This window comes from Mytilus galloprovincialis, chromosome 8 (genome assembly GCF_965363235.1).
Source record: "Mytilus galloprovincialis chromosome 8, xbMytGall1.hap1.1, whole genome shotgun sequence".
In the NCBI taxonomy this organism is placed as follows: domain Eukaryota; kingdom Metazoa; phylum Mollusca; class Bivalvia; order Mytilida; family Mytilidae; genus Mytilus; species Mytilus galloprovincialis.
In genome coordinates this window covers 9664839-9681013 of record NC_134845.1, presented here as the reverse complement: position 1 = coordinate 9681013, position 16175 = coordinate 9664839, and positions in this window count along the sequence as shown.

Here is a 16175-nt window from a genome sequence, read left to right as displayed (position 1 = left end):
CTTTTAAGGAAATCATTTGTTCGAACATATATTATTCTTAATTGTGATGATTTAAAACGATTTCCAAAACAATGCTATATATATATATATCTTTATTTCCTCCAATAATGAAGAGCATTAGTTAGATCGATAGTTAAAGTAAAGTTGGAAGATAGGACAGTATATTTACAAACAATATATCAAAATTAACCTTTACACAATTATATAAACGTGAAGAATGCGTAACAAGAGAATAAAATTAAATGTTTATCAGCCTAAGAAAGTAGCAATGTTCACACAGTAGAATCTTTTACACAACTAATTGACTAATATGTAGAAATTGTTCTATTCATCCAATTCAAGTCGAACACATCCAGTATATGTTTGTGATGCAGGCCTTTTGAAACATAGTCCGTTCATCTTCGTTTAGATCAAAGTCTGTATGACATGATAAGATGCATGCTAAAAAGTCTTCGTCAGTTAAACTATGTAGATAGGCACTGAATTCGATTGGACCTATATCTATTAAATCACACCAAAACTTGTCCCTTTTTGACTGGAAAGTTTCACAAGAGAGTACAATGTGAATAGTTATATCACCGAAAAACCTTCCGCACTTGTCACACAGAAAAAACGGTTCTTCATATGGACGGGTTAAGGTACACAGATTGACAATAAAACGGCACTGTTCTATAAGTAATGGATGTTTTCGGCTAAAAGTCCAAGCAGGATGAAGACCTTTTGAAAGTGTATGTATACGACTGAAGAATTTAAAATCTTTGTCTATTTGTGTCCTGAAACGCCACAATGATTCCTCGGTTTCTTGGACGGCAACTTTAACTGTTTTCTTCCATTGAATGTAAGTTGGGAAATGACCTGTACTCAGGTAAGTATCAAAGTCTGACAATCTATAATTGACCAAAATTCTATGTATATCAGGAATAAATCCAAGCTGGTGTTTAACACAGTTATATTTAAATTCCATAGCTCGGGTAAGAAATATATGCTTTGGAAGCATTGAGTCTTTCATTAATATTAACTTTCCAAGAAATAATAATTTCCGTTCATCTATGTATGACTCGGCGGACTTCCATCCAATCAACGCAGTTACCATATCAGATCTAGTTTGCCTTGGTAATCCCTGTATAGATTTACACACATACCGTTGTGCACGTTCTAGTAATAAAATCTCGGTGTTGGTAATTTCGGTCCACAATTCACATCCGAAAAAAGCTTTCGTGAAACATACCTGACGAACTATACGGTTACAAGTGTCAATACTGATAACAGAAGGATGTAAACCTGATTTGATCAACCCTAATGCTGAAGATCTTAATGTTCTGCAGGCTTGAAGTGTTCTGTCCATAGAATTAAGATTACTGTTCAATAGGACTCCTACGTGCCTAGCGGAAATTTCCAATTGTATGCTGCTGTTGTACAGTAGAATATCCGTATGTTGTTTTGATTTGGAAAAATTAAGTTGAATGCTTTTTAGTGGATTAAACTTAAATTTCCAATCAATGCTATAATTTTCGCAAATTGTAACCATCGTCTGCATGTTACAACAGTTAGTACTGATCAAAGCGATATCATCTGCTTGAACTGGTGATGAAATATGAATGTCCGTTACGAGTATGCCACGTCTACAATCGGAAAGCTCTTCTAACAAGTCATTAATGTATAACAAATACAATTTAGATGATAAGCTGCTCCCTTGGCGAACACCACGGTGGATGCCACTGCTGGTTGAGATTTATTTCCCCGAAGGTATCAAAAGCCCAGTAGTCAGCACTTTTTGTGCTGACATGAATTATCATTGATATGGTTATATTTATAAATTAACTGTTTACAAAATTTTGAATTGTTTGAAATACTAAGGCTTTTCTACCTTAGGCATAGATTACTTTAGCTGTATTTGGCAAAACTTTTAAGATTCGAGCGTCACTGATGAGTCTTTTGTAGACGAAACGCGCGTCTGGCGTATTATATACAAAATTTAGTCCTGGTATCTATGATGAGTTTATTTAAGTAAAATTTTCCTTCGGATTGTACAAGATGTTCAATTCTTACTCGTCTTTGTTGAAACGGGTATTTTACTTGTTCATAATACTTCTTACATTAAGATATTCTCCTTTTTATCATAATGGATGTTTAGCCTTCAAATCGTTTAATTAAAGAATTATTAACAAAATATCACCCCTACGGCCTTCCAAAATATATAAATCCCATACCGCATAGTGAGCTATAAAAGTTTAAAAAATCCAAACAAGAAAACTAACGGCCTGATTTATGTGCAAAATAATAAAGTTGAAAACAAATATGAGTTAAAACAACAAAATTAATAACAGCAACTTAATTCCAGGCTCCTGACTTGGAACAGGCACATGCAGAATGTCTCCGGGCTAACCTAGTTTGAAGGCGTGCCAATCTTAGACAGTCGTATAACAGTATAACATGACAACAGACTATAAAAATCAGTTGAACAATAATGATACAAAGCAGAAATACATCTTTAACACACATAGTGAACGTGACATGGTACTTGTGTAACACCAAACAGTCACTAAGTGCATGAAACTGTTCACGTGAGTTTCATGTATAAGCTATATAATATTGAGTTGAATCTTACGTGACATTTTTGACGGGAAAAACGTGTGAGATTCGTGAGAAATTCACGTTAGCAAATTGTGCCTGTGTAGCTTGTACAATGATACTGGAAATAAGTTCATGGCATACCATTGCTATTTTCCACTTCTAGCACATGTTTTGGAAATAATTCCAGAACGAGATTTCAATGAGACTGAACGAGACTGAAATGTCAGAAGAACATTCCAGCATTCACAAAAATATTTGAAGACATATGGTTTTACTCACCTTTCAAAATACATGTGTGTTTGTGTCTTCTGAAATCCTGTAACTTTATTTGATCACATTTGAACTATGTAATTGTTAACGTTTTATACGTTGTGAACTGGATAGAGAGTTGCCTCATTTGGCACTCATACAACATCTTCTTACTTGTCGGTTCAGGCTTACAAAATTCATTATTGTGAACATAATTTTTTTAAATAATTTTTCAAAATAAAAAAAATCTAAATTTAAACTTCACAACGCAGGAAGTAGGTAGGTAGATTACAAAAAGTTAAAGTAGCAAAATTATTTTCAGAGTAATTCCCCGTTGATCGACAGTATTGGGTAACATGTAATGTTTCTATATTTGCCATATAAAGCTTTATTAACGAAAAAATCTGTTGTGCAGAAAATCAGAAAATCCGTATCATATGCCGTATCATCCCGAGACACCAATATCAGCCCAACGGCCTTTAGACCCGAGGGACAATATTGGTCGAGGGTGATACGGCATGTGATACGGATTTTGCCATGTTTTATACGCTTTATCATATATTTCAACAGGAGAGTATATATTATGAACTGCTTTCTGATCCCTAGCCCGCTTCAATTCTACTTTTGTCTTGATTTAAAAGCCTTAAAAGAACTGCTCAATTACTTATCCGAAGCACCTTGGATACCTTACAAGTAGGGGTGTGATAAAGGGTGCGCATCAAAGTTGCGCGATATGGATTAAACAGCAGGTTATTTATCAAATATTCAAAACTACTGTCTTCCTTTGAGATGTCAAACTGTGAGATTCAAAAATGGGTCTTTCTCAGCTAAATCTTAAAATAATTACTATGAAATTTAAAAAAAAAGAAGTATAGCGTATTATATTTAGGATAACCGCCTTTAATGATGAAGGCCAGTCATCCTATGGGTTGGTTATGAGCTTTGCATATTATATTGAAAAGTATCTATTGATGAAATTAGTTTGTGGACCTCTAAATGTACATGTATTTGGTTAATTTGGGTCGTGCTATTTTCTTCACGTTTACCCCATTATTTTATATTAATCCCTTTCCACATTGCGGGTGCTAGCGCTGCCTTGTAGCGGCATTAGCCTGCTCTTTTTTGAAATCTACAATGGTGTTTTTTACATGCAAGAGACATTGCTGTCTCTAAACACCGGTCAGCCATTTATCGCCGTCTTCCGACGGACTCATAATTTCTCAAGACTATACTCGCGAATCTTGTCAAGGAAGGTTGTACATGTAGTTATGTATTTTATATTCCTATTTCGAACTTAGGAACAGTCCATCTTCACCCTGTGTAGGTACCTGGCTATGGTTTACCTTTAGCTGTTAACGAATGCTTCTAAAATGAAAACAAGGATACATAATTTGTTGTCATTAGATTTTGTTATTAAGTCCGACTGCCAGAAACAGTTCTTGCATAATTGATGTCTCAAGAAATCATAAATGCGTGTTGAAAAGATCCTTTCGATATTTACAGGTAATTATATCTACAATTTGAGAATACTAATGCTGTTGTATAAATCCGTATTAATATAATTTGAATAGAGGATTTTTTTTATCAGTTTCTTTAGTTTCATGTGTCCTTTTGTAATAATTATAAAAGGGAGTAATGCTTTGTGTTTGACTTTGGGAAATCTTCTAATTAAAAAATGGCGTTTTAGATGAAAATCACTAGACTGTTATATTTTTTCAATGTATCTAATTTTTGTAATAAGGGGTATAACCTCTAAATCTTGTACAGGTACCTTGCTCTAGTTTACCTTCAACTGTCCGTGAATGTATTTTAAAATGAAAAAAGGATACATAATTGGTTGTCATCTGATTTTGTAATTACAAAATGTATTTTAGAAGTCCGACTTCCAAAAACAGTTCTTGCATACATTTTGTGTTAAGTAAGTCGAAGCGACCTGTACATATAAAATTGAGACCATAACGGTCATGATCGCTGGTGAACTTTTATTTTGTTTTCGTTTATGAAAGATTTAAACCCGAAACTTTTTTGAGGTCAATAAGTTTTCGCTCAAATAGAAAAAAAGAGAAAAAGTGTAACTAGGCTTATGTCTCAGATTTTACTAAGTAGAATCTTAACGAGGGTAACTATATACATACGGGGCTTTATATTACTGTTATATCGCCCATAATTATGACAAAAACTATAGTTCTATTCTAGAGAATATCTAGAACCCAATTCAAAACAAACAGACTGAAACATAGATACAAAGATACAAACAAACCACAAATGACAAAAAGTAACAAACTAAAAACACAGAAAATAGGAAATGCAAATCAGATTTAAAGGATTTGTTGTCAAATAATCTATTCCTGTCGTTACTTCAAGACTGGTTTCACAAATTATAAATATATAATAGTAGTACACTCCCTTTGGTCGAACTTATGAATTGCGTTATGTCCGTTCAATTTGGTATTTATAACGCCAATCATAGCATTTAATGTAGAAAAGGAATATTTACGAAGCTAGTATTCTCACATACAGCAATGTGAGGAGATAAAACCGTTTTGAATGATTTAATTTTGTCCTTATTTCGCAACCCTCCCCATTAAAAAATGTCAAAATTTAAGTAACAATCCAAAACCAGTTAGGTTTTAATTAGCTGAATCAGGCCATGGAAACTTACCCCAAAACCAAATGAAATATAGAATGTTATGATTATTTCAAATTTTTTCGGATTGATTTGTGAACTTTCCTTGTCAATTAATTTAAAAAAAAGTTTAAATTGCGATTTTTTAATACATTTATAAAAAAAAACTAGTTACACAAGAGCAATGATTAGAAAATAAACAAACAGACTTCATAATTATGCATTTGTTGTTTACTATTGTTAATTGTATCCTGTTTTTGTTGTTGAAATTGACCCGGTGTCACCCTTACTCCTGATACAACAATTCCCGTTATTCACTTTCATTTTGTTCAATAACAATTTGATAGACAACGATTGTTATTGTTCGTTTTGTAATTCAATTGTCCTTTTGTCATACCGACGGATAAAATGGGCGATGAAATTAATTTTAAATTGCTCCCGGCAAACTCCGGTCACCCGTCCTTCCTTTACATTATTGATATTTGATTGTCTGAAGTATAATACGTTAACTGATTGGTTGCACAAGAATGATGAACAGAACGTGCGACGGACCGAATACCGCCATCATAACTTAGTGGTGGGTGTTAACTTAGATTAAATCAAAACTTATCATACAAAATGCTTTTTAACAATTTATTAATGGATATTCTATATTAATTAATATCCATTTATTATCTGTCTTAGTTTGAAGAAAATAATATTGTGACAGATGGTTTAACACGATACCAAAAAATAATAATCTAGACTTTCAATTTAATTATGCTTTACAAATAATAATGGGTAAAAACGACAAAATATGGTGCTAAAGCCTTTAATTTGTAATGTCCATTGCAGTCATATTACCGGGAAAACAAATGGTACAACGTATTGGGTTTGATGTTCAGTTAATGAAAAGGACATACCGGGCAGACTGTTTAGTTAGTTTTTTCAAATGATTTGATTCATCATACGTTAGAAGTATTTCACTGTAAAAATAAATAATAGATAGTCGGTAAGGTATAATACAGCAGCTTAGTAGCTTTATGAAATTTAATCAGATGGATATTTTCAAATTGTGATACGAAACAAAATTTCTAGAAAAGAGATTAATACCAAATTTAATTTTCCTTGTATGTAAACTGTGTGTTAATTGTACAATTTTGACAGTAGAATATCAGATTGAACAAGAGACCAAATGACACAGAAATAAGAAACTATAGGTCACCGTTAATGTTTACCTAAACTAACAGTACTGCACCTTTGATTTTTTTTTATTTTACTTTTATGTTCTACAGCAAATATTTCAATGTTACACGAAATTGTCGTATTTTTCTGTCTCTTTTTTTTCCATTCTGATCTTATAGACATTTCGTTACACGGCTTTGTGAGAGGAATCAATCTGGCCTATCTATTTTTTCCCTGTTAACCAAAAACAAAAATAAAAAAACAAAAAAGAAGAAGAAGAACACTTTGATATATAACCAACAACAATAGTACATATACACTTTCGATCGGACTATGGACGATTATTTGTAGAAAGAGCTTTCACGCTTAAAAACTCTTATAACACGTGGAATGGTATACTGTTCCCGTCCTGAATATGCTTGGAAAAAATGCCACTGCTCAACGTTAAGCGAGCTACAAACAATAAATCCATCAAATAAATATCTCAAGATAAATACTGAAAATGTTCTTAACTTTGGAATCCACCTGCAGTTCTAGACTTTATAGTTCATACACATTGTGACGTAACGCTAGTATTGAAGTGTACTTTCCGAGCAGTATTTAGTGAGTGTGTAATTAATAATTTATTGCGAGGTGACATGCATAACCTTTTTTATTCTATGATACCAAATACGTTAAACTTCAGAATAAATTTGAAATTGACTTTATCTACATTTTTCAATATTCTGTCTCGTTCCAAAATATTTTTTTGTCATTTGTTTACATTTACAAATTCGCTTCATACGTTACGAACCTCATTAAAACTTATTGGAAGTTTTGTATATTATATATAAAAACTGCGTTGAAACACTTTGCAGCGTGTAACATATTACAACGAAACGGGAATAGTCTCATATTTCTGTGTACTTTGGTCGAGTCCTTGTCTCTGACACATTTCCCATTTCCATTCTATATTTTTATGATTCCTAAAATTTTATTGCGAAAAATAACAAAACATATCACAGCGGAATGATAAGCATAAAGAACCAGTTGTCCTACTCCTAGTCATAGTTTTTATCTCTTTATCCCAGCTTTACCTTACTCAAATGCAGTTGCCTGACGAACAGTATATATCTTTAATTGTTCCATTGTCAAACTAATTAAACTTTATAGACCTGGATTCACACGGTTCCGTAATGTAGTGCCTGTTTGTGTTTTACCATGTCCTAGATCTATATGGTGCCGTTTTATTATGATCCCAATGAAATATGCATTAGTATTGTGAGAATTGTCAGATACGCAGATGGCTGAGCCATTAGTTATTGCCGTTATCTGTTAACTGTCAGAACACCAAGAAGCCTCTACAATGATAAGACAGTAAATGTTACAGTCATATCACCTTCTGTATAAAACCTTGTCACCTTCATGTCACGTATACCCACACATACAGCAATGACAAACCGGGGAGTTTACACTTCAAGTTTTCATTGTAGAGTTTTATGGAAAATATAAGTGAAAAGCTTTTTATACGGTGCATTCCGCTTCTTCTGATTTTATATTAAATAACTTATTTATTATTTATTGTCCATGTGCTTCAAACTTTTGTTTCTTGTACAAGTAAGTAAACAAACTGAACTTCAGATACATACACAATTTATTCATGCATTCATTTAAACTGCTAACAAGCTTCAGATTTAAACTTTAAAATTTATCTATTTATACACTGATGCGTATTATCTTCTAATTTTTGTATGTTATTAAAACCAAAATAACTGAATCTAACAACATAAAGAATCGATAAAATATTGAATTGCGTAGATAGGCCAATGACCCCTTAATTGATTTTTATAGTTTGTTCACATTTAGAATTGTTACACCACTGTCCAAAGGTAGGGGAGTGTTTGGCGGCAACAAACTAGTTTAACTCAACCAAACTCTATATTTGCCTGTCCTCAGTCCGGAGACTGTCTTGGTTGTCTTATTTTGCTGTTTTGTATATTTGTTTTATGTTTATTTTTGTGAAATTTATTATTGTGTTGTAGCGTTTCACCATTGTCCTCGGGTAGGGGAGGGTTGGCGCATGCAAACTAGATTAACCCGCCATATTCTATATGTACCTGTCACATTTCATGTGCCTGTAGTTCAGTGGTTGTTGCTGGTTCATTCTGTTATATTTGTTTTTTCGTGAATCGTTTTGTTATAATTTTGGTCGTTAGTTTTCTCAAATGAATTGCTTCATATTTACCATGTCGGGGTATTTTATAGACTACTATATGGTATGGGTTTTCTTATTGTTGAAGTCTGCACGGTTGCCTATAATTCCTTACATCCACTTTATTGAATAGTTCTACCATTTGCAATTATATCACATATTCGTATCTTCACAGAAAGCCAGCAGCCCAACAACACATATATCTAATACAGGTAAGTGAAGAGCATCCCAAATAGAAAAGAGTATATACAAAATGTCGATATTTTATCTGCTCGGAGACTAAAAGAGATGTGAACAGAACAGAAACAAGCAAATATTTGCTTATTAATATTGAATTCCATCAAAGGTTACCGTAACAATATTAAGATATGACAAAACAACCACTGGTGAGGTTTCTGACGTCACACAGAATTAGAACTATACACGTATTAAAAATAGACACATCAATACTGATTTCACCGTTGACAATGACATTGTAGATGTCATTTTATGTCAGCTTTTAGATACATAACCTTAAGAAATTGATTTTATTTTTGGAATTTCAAAAAGTCTACTTTAGTACCGATATCTTGGCTCAGTGAACGCATTTGCTGGCAAATTCACTATACTGCTTAGCAACATATTTATGTTACATCTACTAGTTCTAAGTGGTCTTATACAATTTATAAAATAAAGTGTTTTATATTCAACGTTTAAAGGGAAATATTCATAACGCTAAATACAGTCATGGTTACCGATTTAATGGATGCATATAAAGAACAAGTTAACTTTATGTTAAGTTTTAAACAATTTTGACTCAGATCTAAGATGTCCAGATGTTTTGACCACTACAGAAAAAACGATCAATTCTTTAACAGGAGAATGATGAACCTTCTCGACAACAATTGACTGTATTTTGGTGCAAAATGGTTCCTTTATAATTAATACAAATTAATCAAGGCATTAAACGATCAATTGATTATTCCGATTAACCACTTCACAGACTTGTACTACAGAACCTACCAACAGAAGTTTAACACATAAGACAATAAAAGTATCAAATTTCAACTTTTAATCATAGCTAATTTTCTGCTTGTATGGATCATAATTCATCTATAGAATTAACAATAACATCTCCCTATAGAATGTGTTGATTAACTTGTTGAGGAAGCAGACTCGTCTTATTTATCGCTATACATCGATAAAAGATCTAAGTGCCAATGATTTTAGGTTAATAAAAATCTGGTGAATATTAATTAAATCTTCAGCAATTGGGAATAATAATTCTTTTTGGAAAAACTATGGGCCGATCCTTGTAAATTATTACTTCGGTACTACGGCTTTTGAGTGCTCTCTTAGAAAATGAAGAGGGGTCTCATCCAAAACAATTTTGCAAAAAAGACGTAATGAAATAATTACTGAAGAACCTCTCCGCTAACTTGCATGTTATTTTTCTTGATCAATTTAAACATACTTTTATGTTATTGGTTTTCATTTTGTTCCTTCCAAAAATATAGTCAAACTGGCCGTCATTGGTATTTCATAATACATAGGTGTATTATATTTGAAGTATATGTATAAATAGTTGTGGGTTTAATGTCAGTGAAACAGCAACATAACGACCATATTCACCAAAAGTAGCGTACATTCCATCGGGTCATAGAGTATTACAAATTTTACACTAAAAACTATTTTAGCAGTTATTACCCAAAGTGTGTCTGGTATAAAATACAACTAGCAGTACTTTGGCATCTCTTTGGAAGAGGTACGTACTTTAAAGGGGTCAAGATGGGTTGAATATTCATTTTGTTTAGGTTAAATATTTTAAATTAGAATGCTTAGTTTCTGGACCTTATATGAATGACTTGTGCTTTATAAAATTAGAAGATATTATTGTGATCACGGGTGCCACACGTGAGCAGGATCTGCTTACCCGTCCGGAGCACCTGAGAGTATCCCTAGTTCTAGGTAGGGTTCGTGTTGCTCAGTCTTTATCGTTTTCTATGTTGTGTTTCTGTACTATCGTGTGTCTGTTTGTCTTTTTCATTTTTAGCTATGGCGTTGTCTGTTTATTTTCGACTTAGGAGTTTGAATGTCCCTCGGGTATCTTTCGCCTCTCTTTTATATCAACTTCATAGGTCATACGGTACCTATAGTTGTTAACGTCTGTGTCATTTGGTCTCTGTTGGAGGGTTGTCTCATTGGAAATTATACCACATCTTCTTATCTTTATATGCATCAACCGTTTTATTTATTTTCTAGATAAGACCACACATACCGAGAAAGTACAGATTCAAATATAAACTTTTCTATTTTAAAGGGGCACTAGCTACGAGATGTATAAAAATCTAAGTATTTCACTTTTAGCAGCCAAAAATGGTTCAATTTTGTCAAATTAAGCTAAATAATATTGATAATGAATCATTCACTTGCAAGTGAATAAGTCGACCTCATTAAATCCGTATTCATGTGAACTTCAGTTTAACCCCTTAACTAAAGGTGGACAACGCATGCTTTGTACGTGTACTGTTTATTTAAAGGACAGGAATGTCAACATTGAAAGTGAAACAAAGGTAAATCATTTAATAACTGATTCGATCCACTAAACTATAAAAATTCAAATGCATGTGTTGGCTTAATCTATTTATATCTAATCATAAGTATATTTATGTTTACATCGCTTATATGGTCATCTGAGGTCAACTCGATATTTAATTAGATGGAGTCTAGACTAAAATACACACGAAACGAAACTATATATAATTGACTCTATGCTCTGTAAACTGTTTATTTCACACTTTTGATAGTTTGGATAAATGTTTTACATTGTTATAAATAAAATATGAAAACTTGAGTCAAATCGGTGACCATGAATTTGACAGCTAGTGCCCCTTTAATAGATCGTATTTTGCCATATAATTGTTGGTTTACGTCCGATCAGGAAAACATGTAACAGAATAATTGTTCTAATGTACTTTTAATCTTTGGTATTGATGCTTCATGCGTATTCTGGTTTTTTTTTATGTCATACATTTTTTTATTATAAGTTAAATGGTAGCAATTTACAGAACAGAATAAGTACGAAATAAATGTTCTAAAAAAAACCCTCTTCAAACGAATTATTTAAATTAAGACTAAAGAGAGAATCACAAAAGTCACAAAATTTTAAAACACTTAAGAATTGTTTAGGAGATATGCTATACGAGCTATATGTCAATCCATTGGATGTTCCGCAGAACAGTGAGGTTATTAAAAAGATGCTCTGGTTTATCGTAATTCGATGCATTCGTTTGTCTTACAAATTGAGATTTACAGCCTACTACATGTAGGTACAAATCTGCTAAAAAAAGTCCAATAACAGATTATCTATAAGCAACGGTTCGCACGAAAGTTTTCGGTAGCTAATACAAAGATGAAAATTCTATCACCAGATCAGCCAATGACCTTTTTGAAATGAAGATTATAGTAACTATCATATTAAAAAAATATTTATATCGGCAATATGATAATCCAATATTTAGAATCAAACTTGTCCTTTATCCCACACACCAAAACGAAGTAGAATGCACATGCACTAATAATGTCATATATGAAATCTTTATATTGTTCAATGATCTTTACAAAACGATCAACCATAGCTGAAATAAGAAACATAATGTCTGACAGAAGGAGCAATGTAATCTGTTGGAACGTTAATGTTACGAATATTTGTATTTGAATAAAAAAAATATTCGGGTATTTAATTAGTGCTGTCGGTATGCAATATAGGCAGAGACATATATTAGAACATTTAGCTTATTGATAAGAGTTGTGCATTATTCTTTATAAGGATCTTTAAAAACAATATTTTTGTACGATACTTTTTATTAGTTTACTGTTGCATTTTATGTCATATCATGACATAGGTGCATTTGAAAATATAAAGAAGTGTGCAGTTGTTTCTATGCTTTTATATTATAATTGTATCAACTATTTAGAAGGTGACTTTGGACTTGGATCTCGATAAACTATTGCATACTCCTCATTGACGGCATATTGTGGGATTTTGTCCCAAGTCTCTAGAAGACCATTTAATGCAAACAGAGGCTGATTTAGGGGGAGGGGTTAGGGCGGTTGATTATATAGAGAAACGCTGGAGCATGACTGGAGCCGGCCTCCTATTACATGTAGGCAGTCATTTCACCCTCATTATGAAAATGTTTTGATCCGCCACTCAGTGGCGTAGCCAGGGTTGAAATGATGTGGATGTTGGAGCTTTTTATGCACACATTTATTTTTTATTTAAGCACATGTACTCCCCCAGAATCCGACACTAGTTTATAGATTTTTGTTTAAATTCAAAATACCCACCAAATCATACATTAATATTTTTAACCAAATTTTATTGTTTCCTCGAAACTACCATCAATCAATTCATAAATATTTGATGTAAAGTTTCCCACCCAATGTTATATTTGACATTAAAAACGGACCCCATTACAGTGGCACTACTGTATCATTTAGGAACTTCGGAACATAGGAACTGAAGTGATTTCTCTCACCAGGAATTTGAGTCTACAACCTTGGGTTTTTGATTTTTGATTACTGAGCTAAACGCGTTGCAGGAGACATAAAAATTTCGGGCGTCCAATCGTCCGGTCTTGTTAGCGATCTCATGTGTACAATTCTTGTCAGATTAAGTGAAAGTCATATCATAAGCAATGTCTTTAAAAATTTGGAAAATAAATCGTAATCAAACATTTTTAACCAGTTATGACCCTTTGAAATATAAATTGTAATGGAAATCCCATTTCATTTGCTGTGAAGCTTTTATTTCTCTAAAGATATTGAAAATAAAAAAGAAAAAGAACAAAAAAGTGCTTTTTTAGATAAAATATGACATCTAATGTGCATGGCGGGGAACATTGGAACTTTGTTCTTTACTGATTGAAAATAAAATTAGTATTTGAACCTAGATAGAAACGGGAATTCATAAGCCTAGGACTTATCACGATCTATTACATATTGATTTTTTTATCACGTCGTTTACCATGTCGCAAGAAACAATATCAGGATATGGTGTTTTAGTTGTTAGTTGCTATAGTCAAATGAAAAGCCATCTCTCCACTAGGTTCAATTTCAGATGAAACATGTTCACGGGTCTGCGTATCAGTCCACTCCGCTTGCCTTAGCCGATGACGTAGACTTTTTTTACGAACAAAAGTTAACTTGAAACACTATTCTGCGGCTATCTTGTTTACATAAACTAAATTATTCTAAATGAAAGACCAGGGATACTGCTTCGAAAATGACTGGGCGTTATCCTCATATCCTCAGCCTTGTGAAATTTGGATACTTCCGAGTTAAACTGCTGCTATTTTTTTTGTCAAAATGATGTGGATGCTTGAGCATCTGAGCATACATGCAAGCTACGCCACTGCCGGGCGGCCACTAAAACCTATCTTTCAAATTCATGCTGGTCTAACTATATATATTTTATGTAATTGTTATCCATGATCAAGTATCATGTTAATCATAAATCAAATAGATGATACTATTTCAGCACCAAATTCACAAGTTGAACGCCATGACTGCTGTCTCATTGAGGTTTACCCCACAACTACTATTGATATGGTACTTCCTAATCAGAAAACTACATCTCAAGATTTCAACCAAGTTATATTGATAATGGAGGAACCACAAACAATCATACAGTAGGGGATTCATTCATATCAAGTTGTATTGAAGGTAACTTGCTTTTATGTACATGTGACAGACAGATGTCATACATCTCCTGCATGAAAGTTGTCTTTTAATTGTAACTTGATCGGCATCTATTTACAAAACATCATAACGAGTAAGTTATTCCTTACTGCATGTTTTATTCAGATTTTATAACTTATTTATATAATTTAACAGAAGATGAAAAATTATATAAACGTTCTTGTTATTTTTTTGGATAAATACAAGTATTAACATAGCATGAAGCGATACAGAAAAAAGTCAAAAAATGTTAATATGTTCGTTTTTACTAAACTCTTGACAACATTGAGAAATTGAGCATTTAATACGATGTCTTGCATCTGAAACATCTTTAAAAGAGGGACGAAAGATATCAGAGGGACAGTCACACTTATAATTCGAAAATAAACTGACAACGCCATGGCTAAAATTGAAAAAGACAAACAGACAAACAATAGAACACATGACACAACATAGAAAACTAAAAAATAAGCAACATGAACCCCACCAAAAGCTAGGGGTGATCTCAGGTGCTCCGGATGGGTAAGCAGATCCTGCTCCACATGTGACATCCGTCGTGTTGCTTATGTGATAACAAATCCGGTAAATAGTCTAATTCGGTAGGTCACATTCATGAAAGGCAATAGGATTGTTGTTACGACGTAAGGAACATATCCGATATCATTTGTGAAACGGTTATTCCATAACGGTCAACCAACTCGTGATGGCGTCCGTAAAATTTACGAAGGAATGATTTCAACTTCACCATTTGAAACTCTTGGTTTAATAGCTTCCTTGTGAGCAGCAACCCTTTATCAAGAAAATAACGATAGGAAATGCAAGCACGGGAATATCGTATCAATTTGAAGATATATACCCCTATGCAGGTGCTGCTGGAATGATGCTTCTTAGAAATAGGAAGTTAACAATTGGAAAGCTGAAATCATCTCTTTTGTCGTAAAATTTTGCACCTATACGTAAACATACATTATTTGGCCTAAATATTTAAAATCTTTTCACATGTACATTTCAAATTTTTTTTTTAATCGTGAACGAAATTTTGAGCAATATTTACTATGTTCTCTTCCATTATTCCAATGGTTTAATGTCTGTTAAATTCAATATTATTTACTACATATCAGAATATGATACAAATGATTACGTATGTTGCATGCACAGCTGTTCTCTTCAGCATATTCTGAAATCAATTCAATGATTAGTTGTGCGGGGTAATTCTTAGCTAACTATTCAGAAATACCCAATCCATTCCAAATTTAAAATATTTGATAATACGATAGACCTTGAATTATTACAGACTTGTAATTTGTCATACAATTCTGTAACTAAAGGACAATACTTCTATCTCATAGCAGAATATTGACTTCTTAAATCTTGTATTTCCTTTTTGTAGTTCGACAAAGTATGTTACATAGTAATTGTTTAAAAGAAAAATTTAAATGTCTCATGAAAACATGACTGTAAGTGATCGGCGATCCTATAAAGATAAATAGGTCAAATACCTAATTAGACAAACGTACTGCAGATCCCTCAGTAAGAGTAATTAAAATCCTTTAATATTTCAAGTAATGGCGCGAACGGATAGGAGCGATCGCATCTATGCAAATGTCAATTAAACATCAATTAACGTAAAAATTATTATAAGCATTCTAT